This window comes from Dinoponera quadriceps, unplaced genomic scaffold (assembly GCF_001313825.1).
Source record: "Dinoponera quadriceps isolate SergipeBrazil2010 unplaced genomic scaffold, ASM131382v1 scaffold120, whole genome shotgun sequence".
NCBI classification, from domain to species: domain Eukaryota; kingdom Metazoa; phylum Arthropoda; class Insecta; order Hymenoptera; family Formicidae; genus Dinoponera; species Dinoponera quadriceps.
Genome location: NW_014554309.1, coordinates 181436 through 192454, shown reverse-complemented (window position 1 = coordinate 192454; position 11019 = coordinate 181436). Strand labels below are relative to the sequence as shown.

General features: G+C 45.8%; 1 protein-coding gene and 1 long non-coding RNA gene across 2 annotated transcripts in view; one reads left to right on the top strand and one right to left on the bottom strand.

The window, feature by feature from the left end:
* LOC106745830 (UPF0489 protein C5orf22 homolog) overlaps positions 1–11019 on the bottom strand; it is a 717157-nt gene that overhangs the window by 657495 nt on the left and 48643 nt on the right. The gene's annotated exons all lie outside the window — the stretch shown is intronic.
* LOC106745857 lies at positions 6928–8268 on the top strand. The gene is made up of 3 exons (XR_001374564.1): positions 6928–7685; positions 7774–7833; positions 8041–8268. It is a non-coding gene; the product is annotated as an uncharacterized LOC106745857 (long non-coding RNA).

Here is an 11019-nt window from a genome sequence, read left to right as displayed (position 1 = left end):
GGGGGGGAGGGTAGAATGGCGGCGATGTCAATTACGGGACAGCAGCCCGGAGGGTGTCGGCGTCTTCAGCCCTGAAATCCCCGGCCGGCGGATCGCAGCCCCGACGCCCTTCACAGATTCGTCGGAGGAGCGCGGGGACGCCCTTCGAGTCTTCGAGTGCGGCAGCGTCGGCGGCCACATCGAACCAGCCGGCAGCGTCGCACGACGAAAGAGAAGGCGAAAAAGCGGCGACAAAAGGTCGCCGGGCGTGCTCAAGAGATCTTCTCCGGCATCTACTTCTCTTTTTTTCCCTCTTCCTTTTCCTCTTTCCGACGAAGAGGAAAGAGAGCGAGGCGAGGTTGAGGGAAATTCGGGCGTCGCGCCGCTCTCAAGTGGAGGAGAGACTCCCCGCGGCCGGGGGAGAAAAAATCCATACGCGGCAGCCCGACGAGCTTGAAAAGGGCGGGGCCAGGTACGCGCCCTACGGAGGGTGCCGATTCCCCCTTAGCGCGACGCGCACGGGGCGCAAGTGATAATTCGTCGGCATGGCAACACCCGTCCTATCGGCCGTCTCGATGTTCCACAGGGTATATCCTTGTATTCCTTTCTCTCACCCTCCGCGCTCTCTCACCCGCCTTTCCCCTCCCCGACTCCCGGCAACCCCTTTCAAACGACTCTCATCGGAGCCCTCCGTCGAACCCCGTCGCACTTCTCCTGCTCCTCCTCCTCGATCTCCTCGTCCCGACGGAAGTTTCGGAGCCGAACGAATGGCGCCCCGTGAAACCGTGTTTTCTTTCTTTTGAAGATCTCCGGCCGGCTGCACTTGCCACCCTCGAAACCGACGGGAGGAAGCCGACGACGCGAGGGTGGGTTGGTAGGTGGGCGGCAGGGTGGAAACGCATTAGGAAAGCCTGGCCTGTTGCCACGGCAACAGCCTGGGAGAGGCCCGACGAGGAGGACCGGATCGATCATGCCCTGGCTCGCAGCCAGAGGCAGTCGGATAACCTTGAAATATGCCTCCCTTTCAGATGGCTTTGCTCGCGGGACGACGGAGGTGTGAGGAGAGAGGTGCGGCGCTGTGCGGAGGGCGCGGTATCGACTTGTGGGTGTACTTGGGTGAACTCGTTACCGGGCACGATCGTTAAATACGTTTTCGGGCTCGAGGATTCCACCAACGACGCGTCGAGAATAGAAGACGCAACCCCCTCCCCCTTCATCCGACTAGTGAGTTGTACTCGCGCAATACGCCTCGTGAGAACGAGAGAGATTTTTTTCTCTTTCTCTCTTTCTACGCAATATTTCTCGCGAGGAAAGACAAGCGTTATTCATCAACCTCAGCGCGAGACGTTTATTTATTATATTACTATAATATTTTGGAAAAATATAATTGTGGCTTATTGCTCTGTATGATCTCTGTGCCCTTTGCTTGTTTTAATCAAACAGAATGCATATTCATATATTTGGAGTATATGTGACCGCAAAACATTTCTCGAGAGTTCATCGTGATCTCATAGAAACGCTACGACTACACTTTAGCCGCTCTATAAGGGCTACCTTTGAACTATAAGAAACAAATAAAATCGGATTGCAAATAATATCTTTCCTCATGAGCTTTCCTCTCACGAGCGAACGGAGAAAGAGGACGATTAATTAAAGATCTGGAAAAGTAATTAGAGGAGAAAATCACGGCGGTAAAAACCATCGGAAAGAATAACGGCGAAAAATCGAAGTTTTATCTTGCTCTGATGGGAACGAGAAGAAGAAGAAAGCATATTCCATTGAAATATTTAATACAATTAGGGAATGAAGAAAATAATAAAAAGAAAGAAATGCACGATTTATGCGTATGAAAGAAAAAGAATTAACGACACATACGACGGACAAATACATACAACGGGCTTTGCGTAAGAAAAGTAAAAGAGAGACGAAGAAAGAAGGGGAAGGCGACGTAGATGGATGGACATTTTCGCGATACATCATCGAGATCCCATAATGAGTTGTCCTCGTAATAATAACCTGGCTTGTGAACGAGGTAGATCGTAGACGATCACGAGACCCGCTCCACATTTTGATAGCCAATTTGTCGCAACCGCCGGACCGCGATTAATATTCAAGTTCCGCTGCCTGCTGGCAACGTTTCTCACGGTGACAGCTAGACGCAGCTTGCATATGCGACATCAGTGTGTGTGCGTGCGCGTATGTGTATACGTATGCGCGTGTGCAGGGTGTAATTATTTTTAATTGAAAGCGTCTCTTCCTCCCGGCATCGATACCTTCGCGCGATTATATCTGATTTCCTTCCGAACAGTGGACGTGTTCTTACATGAGAATATCGCGTTTCATGCCACTTCTATCGGTATCTTTGACAAATTCCTCCGTTGATGAGCGATCTGGTAAGCGGGCTACTTTTATCTCTTTAATTATTGCGTCATGTCTTTATTTCGTATCTACAGCAGATGGTGTCCAAATATATACATAACGAAAAAGGAAAATTATAAATAACTACAAGTTACATTTTTAGCTGTTTTCTTTTATCGTTTTATCATCGTAATTTCTTTCTACATTTATTTTATATTTCTAGTATCGATGCGACTCATTTCTTTCCCACACTTGTCAAAACATCATTCGTTTAGTTGATAAATTAAATTAGAGAAAGTGTTTCTCAGCCTCATTTTATTATTTTTTTTATACAAAGAAGAACACGAAAGTCCACGAAAGTGTACATACATGAAATCATCATCATATGAAATTTTTACACACTTGAATTCTATTGTTCTCATATCGGCGCAACTCATCTCTTTCCCACGCTTGTCAGAAAATTATTCGTTTAGTTGACAAATTAAATTGTAGTAAGTATTTCTCGGCTTTATCTTATTTTTTAATGCAAACAAGAACACGGAAATACCTGTTATTTTCATGTATATACCTGTCATTTTAAAACGTTTGAATTCTGTCATTCTCGTCTCGCTATGATAACCACAAGAAGGAAATGGTGCTGTTATATTCGCGTTTATATATGTTTTATTATTCGTATATATTCCATATTAATGGAGGATAATGATAAGTGACGTAACATGCGAAAAGTGGCAGGAAGGAAAAATGGGCGAGACGAGCAAAATGAACGAAAATATATCGTGGACTGACGACTGCTCGACGAATCGATTAAGATGTCAATATATGATCAGGACGACATCTCCGCGTCTATGATTATCGCGATTAGTTTCGACGGCGAATACACGACGATGCATTGACTCGCGCGGACGTCATTAGCCGGCGGGCGAGGCTGAGGACATAATTGACAATTAAAACAACTGGAAATGGGATTATAGTGTCGTCGCATCTGCTTATCTTTATGTTTTTCATTCGTAGTCAATAAAGGTAATAGTGCTTTTTATTCATGACGCCCGTAAATGTCAAGCGCGCCCCGTCAAATGTTAGCCGTCGCGAGGACAACCGCGTTCGAATTCATCGCAGAATGAGATTCTAACGTCAAATACACCGAAAAATGCGGTATTTCTCGCTCTTTTTTTTTTCTCTCTTTCGGTTTCTTTTTCTTTCTGACAAAGACGCGAGACGCGTCGATCGCAAAATTCTCGCGATGCACGCGGTAATTTCGCTCTCGAGCAAAAAAAGGCTCGTTAGCGTGTCAGAAGGCAACTCTGCGGTCGTATACGTGGCGGCGATTTATATCGTCGCCCCGACGTCGAGACGTAGGTGCTATAAAGTAGGTCATATATCTTTGCTACTGCGTGGTCTCCGCGTGGTCCCTAAACGAAGTTACTTCACGGCGGTGCTCACCACCGGGGCCCTTTTACGACCTATCGCCCTGCGAAAGTCCCCGACACGCTAATTAACCGACGGCCCAAGAGAGTTTTTGCAGCGCCGACCGCGGTATAAGTCACGTGAAGGCGAACCTGCGAAGATAAAAATGTACCAGAAAAGTTCCGGAACAGTTATTAATCAACCTGAAAATAGAGGCCGCGGCCTGACGATCGATCGATCGATCTTTCAGCACTCAATCTCCTTGGTCTGTACGAAAAAAAAATAACTCCGTTCGTATAACTGAATTTCTGTTGCCTGGAGATCAGACGATTCTTTTCCCGCAGCATGCAGCTCGAAATATATTTAATTGGGCTTGAACAGAGGTAATGATTAATACTTGAGCAGACAGGTGGTCGGAAAATGATTTCTGACTTACGCAGCATATTTCAGAAAAATCCGCGAGCTGCGATGGATAATAATTCGATAATTCCGCGATTTGCGTCAATCAAACGCAGGATGTTCGGAAAATTGAACGAAATCTGGAACGCGAGAAAAAAATAGCCGGTGCGATATCGAAGTGTATACGTGGTCTCCGAGACGTTCGATAATTTCATGACTTGCGCAATGAATCACGATCCGATTACGATCTCGTCGTGCACATCGGAGAAAAGACTTTCGCGCCGCTTTATTATCCTCCTCGCTCTTACGCCGCTACCATTGGCCGTGTCGTGAATTTTTGCCCGCCACGTAACTTGACGGACAAGTTGCCGAAGTAGAAATCTCATCGATAATTCCAGGCCGTCGTCCTTCTCTATTCAGCGGGGCTGACATTCCACGATCAAGATTCCTTTTGAAGAGAAAGAAAGAGAGACAGAGAGAGAGAGAGAGAGAGAAAGATAGGTCTTATCGGCGGTCTACTCTGACATTTCCGTGAACTACATGTCACGTGGAATGTAGAACGCGCGGAGATAAAAGAGATAGTTTTATATGCAAGCCGGGCCGGGTGTCATATTGAAATACGAGATCTCAGTTTCGATCGAGATGGTAGTTGCCGATGCGATGCGGCGTATTTCCGTCACCAAACTAACATCTGTATTTTTTTTTTCTCTTATTAAACCGGTATGAGAGTAGCGGGGTAGTCTTTCCGACAACGAGACTCGTACTTCAGCCCACTTTAGACGATTTATGATTCGCCACGGATATCACGGGATAGAATTCTATCGAGGAAGATAATCAAGACCAGAATTGCATTTGCAGATGTGCGTATGTGTGTTAAAATGTTCTCTGTTTTCATACACGGCATATAGCATTCCGTCCACAAATTTTATCGGGTTTGATACGTTATGATATTGGATTTTACATTTGGTACGTTTCGAATATTTCGCGAGAAAAGTCGACACGTGAGTTTCCTTTTTCAGCGCATTAAATATATTTATTTTTTCGTATAACTTAATAGATAAATACATATATATATATTTTTTGCGATTTTACGTATATTTCTTTTTAACATATCGATGTGCGAACGAGTTTATGATTTTCTAAAAATTCGAAAATTTCTTTAAATGAATAAATAATTAAGTAAATAAAATTACTTTTCCGAATACCGAAAAGACGACACGGCCAGGTGTCCAGGTGACGGGCCGCCTTTCGCAGCAATCTGGAGTAATTTCCAAATTGATATTCTCCCTCGAACCCGGTCGTTCTCCCCTAGCAGCAGCCCTACGAGCCTCCGAATGGCGCGAAGTCCGCGTCGGGGAGAATTCAGAATTTTCTCTTCGCGAACACGACGTTCCTCAAATCAACCGTCCTTGAAACTCGAGCTCCCAAATCGCGCGAGCCCGGACGTAATCGAATGAGCGGCATTTGCTGCGCGCCACTCCCAGCGGATTACGTGAGCGAGGCGGCCCCGTGCATTTCGATCCGCTGATGTATTACGTGTGTACCTGCACGTACACCTACATACGACGAGGGCGCTGGACCAGTCAAGCCGGTCCGGGCCACCTCTGTTCCTGGTTCCTGGTTCCCGGTTCCTGTGCTCCGCCCGCCACCACCCCGCCACGCGAAACTCAAGGCAATCCTCTTCCAAGCGGTATGCTACGGTCAATCCACCGCGATTTCACAACAACTCGAGAAGCGTCTCCCGCGATTGAGCCGCCCTTTTTCCGGATCGGATCGCCGTTTTGCGGGAACGGGTCGCTCTTCCCGAGACGAAGCTCAGATTCACGTCGTCCTTCGACAAGCTGGACACCTAAAGGTGCGTATTACATTTAACGAATGAAAGCAGCAAATGAACAAGCTTCCGTTGTTGTTACATTTTGGAAAATGTGTATGTTGCGACAAACCCCATCGGAACGTTCCGGTGGCCGATTAAGGGGTGGCTTGTCGGATAATTTTAAAGAAAGTTTGTCGTGCGCGTTCAGACGCGAACACTGTTCGCACGTTCACTGTTCGTTCATCGTTCATTCGTTCTAGGTGTTATGTAGGCAGCTTTACGCAACTTAAAGCAGCCGCCAAGTCGAACGAAATCGACGAAGTCTTCGGGAGTGGCGGAAGGAGGATCGGACGTCAAAGCGGACCTCTCGACCGCGCTCTCAATCACACATTACGCGCACCGTCTCGTCGCAGAGCATACTTCCGGCGGTCGGTTAACATTAACGTCAATCACAGCTGATCCCGCGGAGACGGGCGAAACGCGGGAGCGAAAGATCGGGCTTCCTCATCATCATCGTCGTCATCTTCAACTCACAGCTTCGAACGCGGCCGTGCTATGACGATGATCATAACATCATGCACTATTTACGCCTCGATCGGCGAATGTTTTGCTTAAGAGCAACAAGAGAGGAGAAGAAGAAGAGGAAGAACGAAGGAAAGAAGGCGAGGAAGATGTGGCAGAAGAACCTGTCGTACCACTCCGCGGCCGGAAAAGAAGAAAGAAGAAGGGACGGCGCGCGGCCGATGTCGTTACCGAACGGAAATGAGGTGATTCGAGAACGGCCGAGCCGCGCCGCGCGGAATATGTAACGTGTAACGAGGAGGAGGCCCACGTACGGCGCGGCCGATGATTGCGTATGTCCGATGATGGATCGCGCGCGGCTCCGCCGGTGATTACATGCAAAAGAGGCCGGAGGAAAATTCTGCGTGTCGTTCGTTCGGTTTCCGGCCTGCCTCCCTGCCTGCTTGTCTGCCTGCCCACCTACGGTTCCCATAATGATATCGATAACGACGTCGAATATGCGCCTAAAAAGCGCGCGCCGCGGCGAACACGTTCGCCAGGGCGGAGGCCAGCTGCTGATTACACCTCATCGCGGATGGATCGTTTCTCTCTTTCTGCCTGATCGGGGCCAAGTATTATACGGCGAGTGGAAGTGGCCACGGCATGTGAGCTCTCCCGGGCCACCTACCGCTCAATGTAATAATATTGACAGCGATCGGCAGAAGCGGCGGGTAAGTAAGCAAATATAAAGTACGCTGAAAAGCCAGCCTTCTCCTGGAACGCGCTTCGGGATCGAAAGCTGGAGAGAAGGAGGCTGTTGCACGAACTAACGGCGACTATTAGCGGCATGCGTCGATTTAACGGACGACCGGTGAGCGGGATCTTCGCGAGGATCAGTTCTGTCGTGCCCGGATTATGTCTGAATGTCGGGGGGGAGGAGGGCAGGTGTGTACGGGCCTTCTCGATATATATCTGATCGTAGACGCAGCAATGTCAATGTTCGATCCATTTTGACTGTGTTTCGCTCCCCTAATTAGCTGTTATTGCGCGCTTACACACAGGATATCGAAAACATTGTATCAAGATGAAGAAGAAGAAAGTTAAGCTCCTTCGAGATGATAATTTAGATGTTCCATAAAGTTTCTAATAATCAAGCAACACTGCAGCTTTGTTTAAAACGAAGGAACCAACATTTATCGGAATATCACGCGATGAGAGTTATTATTATTAGGTATATTTGATTATAGATTTAATAATGTAAGCGTTCGATCCGTCTTGAGAATGTTTTGAAGATCTCTAATTAATCGTTACATGCTTAGGCGAGGTTTCGAGAAAATCATATCGAGATGAGAAGGAAGAGGTAAATCTCTTTTAAAATGGTAATTTGACGTCCCACGTATTAATGCTTCTAATAATCATAATGGCTAACAACGTTACGACTTCATTTAATACGAGGGGATTAACATTCGTTGGGGTATCGCGCGACATGATATATTACCGACATATATGTTTATTATCATTTCAAGATTAGACGTTATGAACTTGATGTATTCGTGTCAGTAATGCCATCGCAATTTATATTTCAGCACATCAAGCACCGTTTAAGAAGACGATCATCACAATATTCGAACAAGAAAGCGCAAGTTCTCAATCGCCAGTTAATTTTGACAACTCGGAATAAATGAAGATACATTGTCGAAGAAGATTTATAAATTAACTTTTATAATTTATAAGTAAATTTGTAAAAAAACTTTTTATGAACTCTGACGATCTATCGAGAGAATATTTCGACATATGTGCAATGAAAAATATTATCTCTTATGAAAAGGCTTCGCTGTAATACTTATTGCAATATCTAAAAAATGTACATTAAATGTATAATTTGATTACGGAGTTCGTTATAATTTAAAGAAAAAAACAAGCAAGAGCATCCCGTCGAGCACCGAGAGAGGTGTAGCCGATTGCCGACGGATCTATACATTTTAGGCCTACGAGGTATCCGTACACGTTAAGGTGCATGCTCAGGAACATTGTTGATTGCAAAATCCGAATTGCCTTCTCATTATTGTGCCACATAACATTCTTCACTTATCATTTAATCGAATCATCTGAATGTTCAGTGCGGATTGAGAATGCAATTTTGCGTTGAACCGGCGACCTCTGCACGCCGTACGCATAGTTCGCGAGTCGAATAAATTCTCGAAGGACGTAAATTAATAATAAATAAAAAATAACGATCGCGTGCGTTGAGGAAGGACGTTAAAACGAACGATAAACATTAACTCAACAATCCTAATCATAAGTAACAAGAAAGAAAAACGGAGGCAATTTGAAGCATGACTGTGGTTTGATTTATTTACGAATTTTGCTAATTTACGAACATATATCATGAAAATGTATCATTAAATGAAATTTATATCTCGTACGAGCATATAAGAGTTCTAATTAACGTAGTTGGAATATTTTACAACGTCTAATAATACAATGCATATAAAAATCCTCACAGCAACATGTATGCGCTGAAAAAATATTGAACACTTCCTTCCCGAATCGAAATTTTAAATTCTACGCTGGCCTTCAAGTAGAGAAAACAGAAATAAGTTCTTACTTGCAGCATCAAAGGAGCAATAAGTCGGAGGGGAATTCAGTCCTTCAGAGTCTAAATTTTAGTTCTACATTAAATCTTCAAGTGGGAAAAACGACAATAACTTCTCCATTTGTAACATCAAAAGAGCACAGCAGACGACCTTCGAATTTACTTGATGTAGAATTCAATTAGATTTAAACTAGGGCTAAAATTTCGAGACTCAGCTTCTCCCGAGTACAGAATTTCGCGAAGGTAAAATTTCGCACAGCTGCCGGCATCGTATAGTACCAGCGAGCAAAAATCGACGTAATACACTTGGTTTATCACGAGATACAAATAGTAAGCGTCCCGTGGGCATTTTTATACGGCCGATCCTCTGCATAATATAATTGTAAAATATGATCACGATAAACCTACAGAACACACGTTGCTATCCCGCGGATATCGGGGAGAGACCATTCGATGCACACACGAAGCGCTAAACGCTCCATCGATTTTCAATTACGCGTGTCGCATTGACGCATAATACACGAGTCGAACGAAATGCCGCGCGTATGCACGTAAGTTTCCATGAAATATTTAATAAACTACGAATCGCGTGCTCTCTCTCTTTCTCTTCTTCAAAGTGTGGAGGAGAGCGAGGAGGGGGAGAAATTGTCGTCGGAGGTGGATGCGAATGTCTCGCTCGTGGTAACTGTATTTCAACAATAAGCCGAGTCTCCGCAGATAAACGGGACGATAGTAACGAACGATATGCAGTTACACCGCTATGAGGAGAGGAGAGGAGGAAGGAGGGAGCTAAATTATCGCAACGTGTCCGGCGTTATCATTTTGCATCGCGTTATCTATTACGCCATTGTGAGCGGGCGTGGGTTGGCCGGCAGGTCCTCCCCGCTAAATCGGCCCGTTATCCAATATAGGAATTATTATCGCGACTGTTGTGTGGTCCGACGCGAGAGCAATTTCGCCGGGGGGGAGGGAATGTAGGAAGCGTTTCAAAACGTCTCTCCAGAGAGACAAGTAACGCGATTCTCCTTCTTTCTCCCTCTCGCTCTCGTTTCGTGGCATATTTGTTCTTACTCGAACTTTCCACGAACTTTGATCGCGATGCGCATTCGACGCGATATTACGGTTACCTACCGTAGTTGAGTTTCCTCTTTCTTCGGCAAAGACGAACGAATGCAACGAGCATTGAGTAAAAAGCGTTGGATATTTGTGACTCTACAGTCATGTAATAAAAGAATTATAGTCAAGAGAATCGTTTCTCTTTATTAAGTGTTACTATCTCTAGTACAAATTGAACCTCGTGGGTGTCCAGCCACGAGGTAGTCAATTTATGTCTAACGTTGCTAGTAGCCAGTAATAATGCAACGCTACTAGCCGGTAATCTCGGTTCTCCTAGTAACAACGCGTATACTAAGCCCAAAGAAACAACCCATTTTTCTCTGTATAATTTCAGCGTGATTAATCTTCTCACTCTCAACGAGGAAGCATTTCGAGTGGTAATCGTGCTTGAGATATCATTGGGCGCGGGACGTTTCGATATTCCGCGATTACAGACGCATCGGGGACGCATCGCACGGCGAAGCACGAATTTCATTTAACCGTGTATTTTCGCCGATCTCGCGTTATCTCGTCGATTTCAACGCAAGCATCGCGCGTCCGTCCCGAGACTCGCGTCGAGCCGGCCGACCGAGCCCAAGGAGGAGACGTTGCCAAATCCAGAAGGATGTCCGAGGGCTGAGGCGCAATTAATTAGTACGATATATCGTCAAATTACACGTTTGCCGCTGCACACCGGCGATACCGACGTATCTCTATATTTCACGACGAACGCGCCGTATACCCGACACCTATGGCCGCCGCGGCCGAAAGTGCGCCCTCTCATTATAAAGTAGCCCCACTTATCTCGATTACGTTCTCTCACTCTCTCCTCTTTACCCTTTTCTTTTTAATCGGACATTAACCGATCGATCGG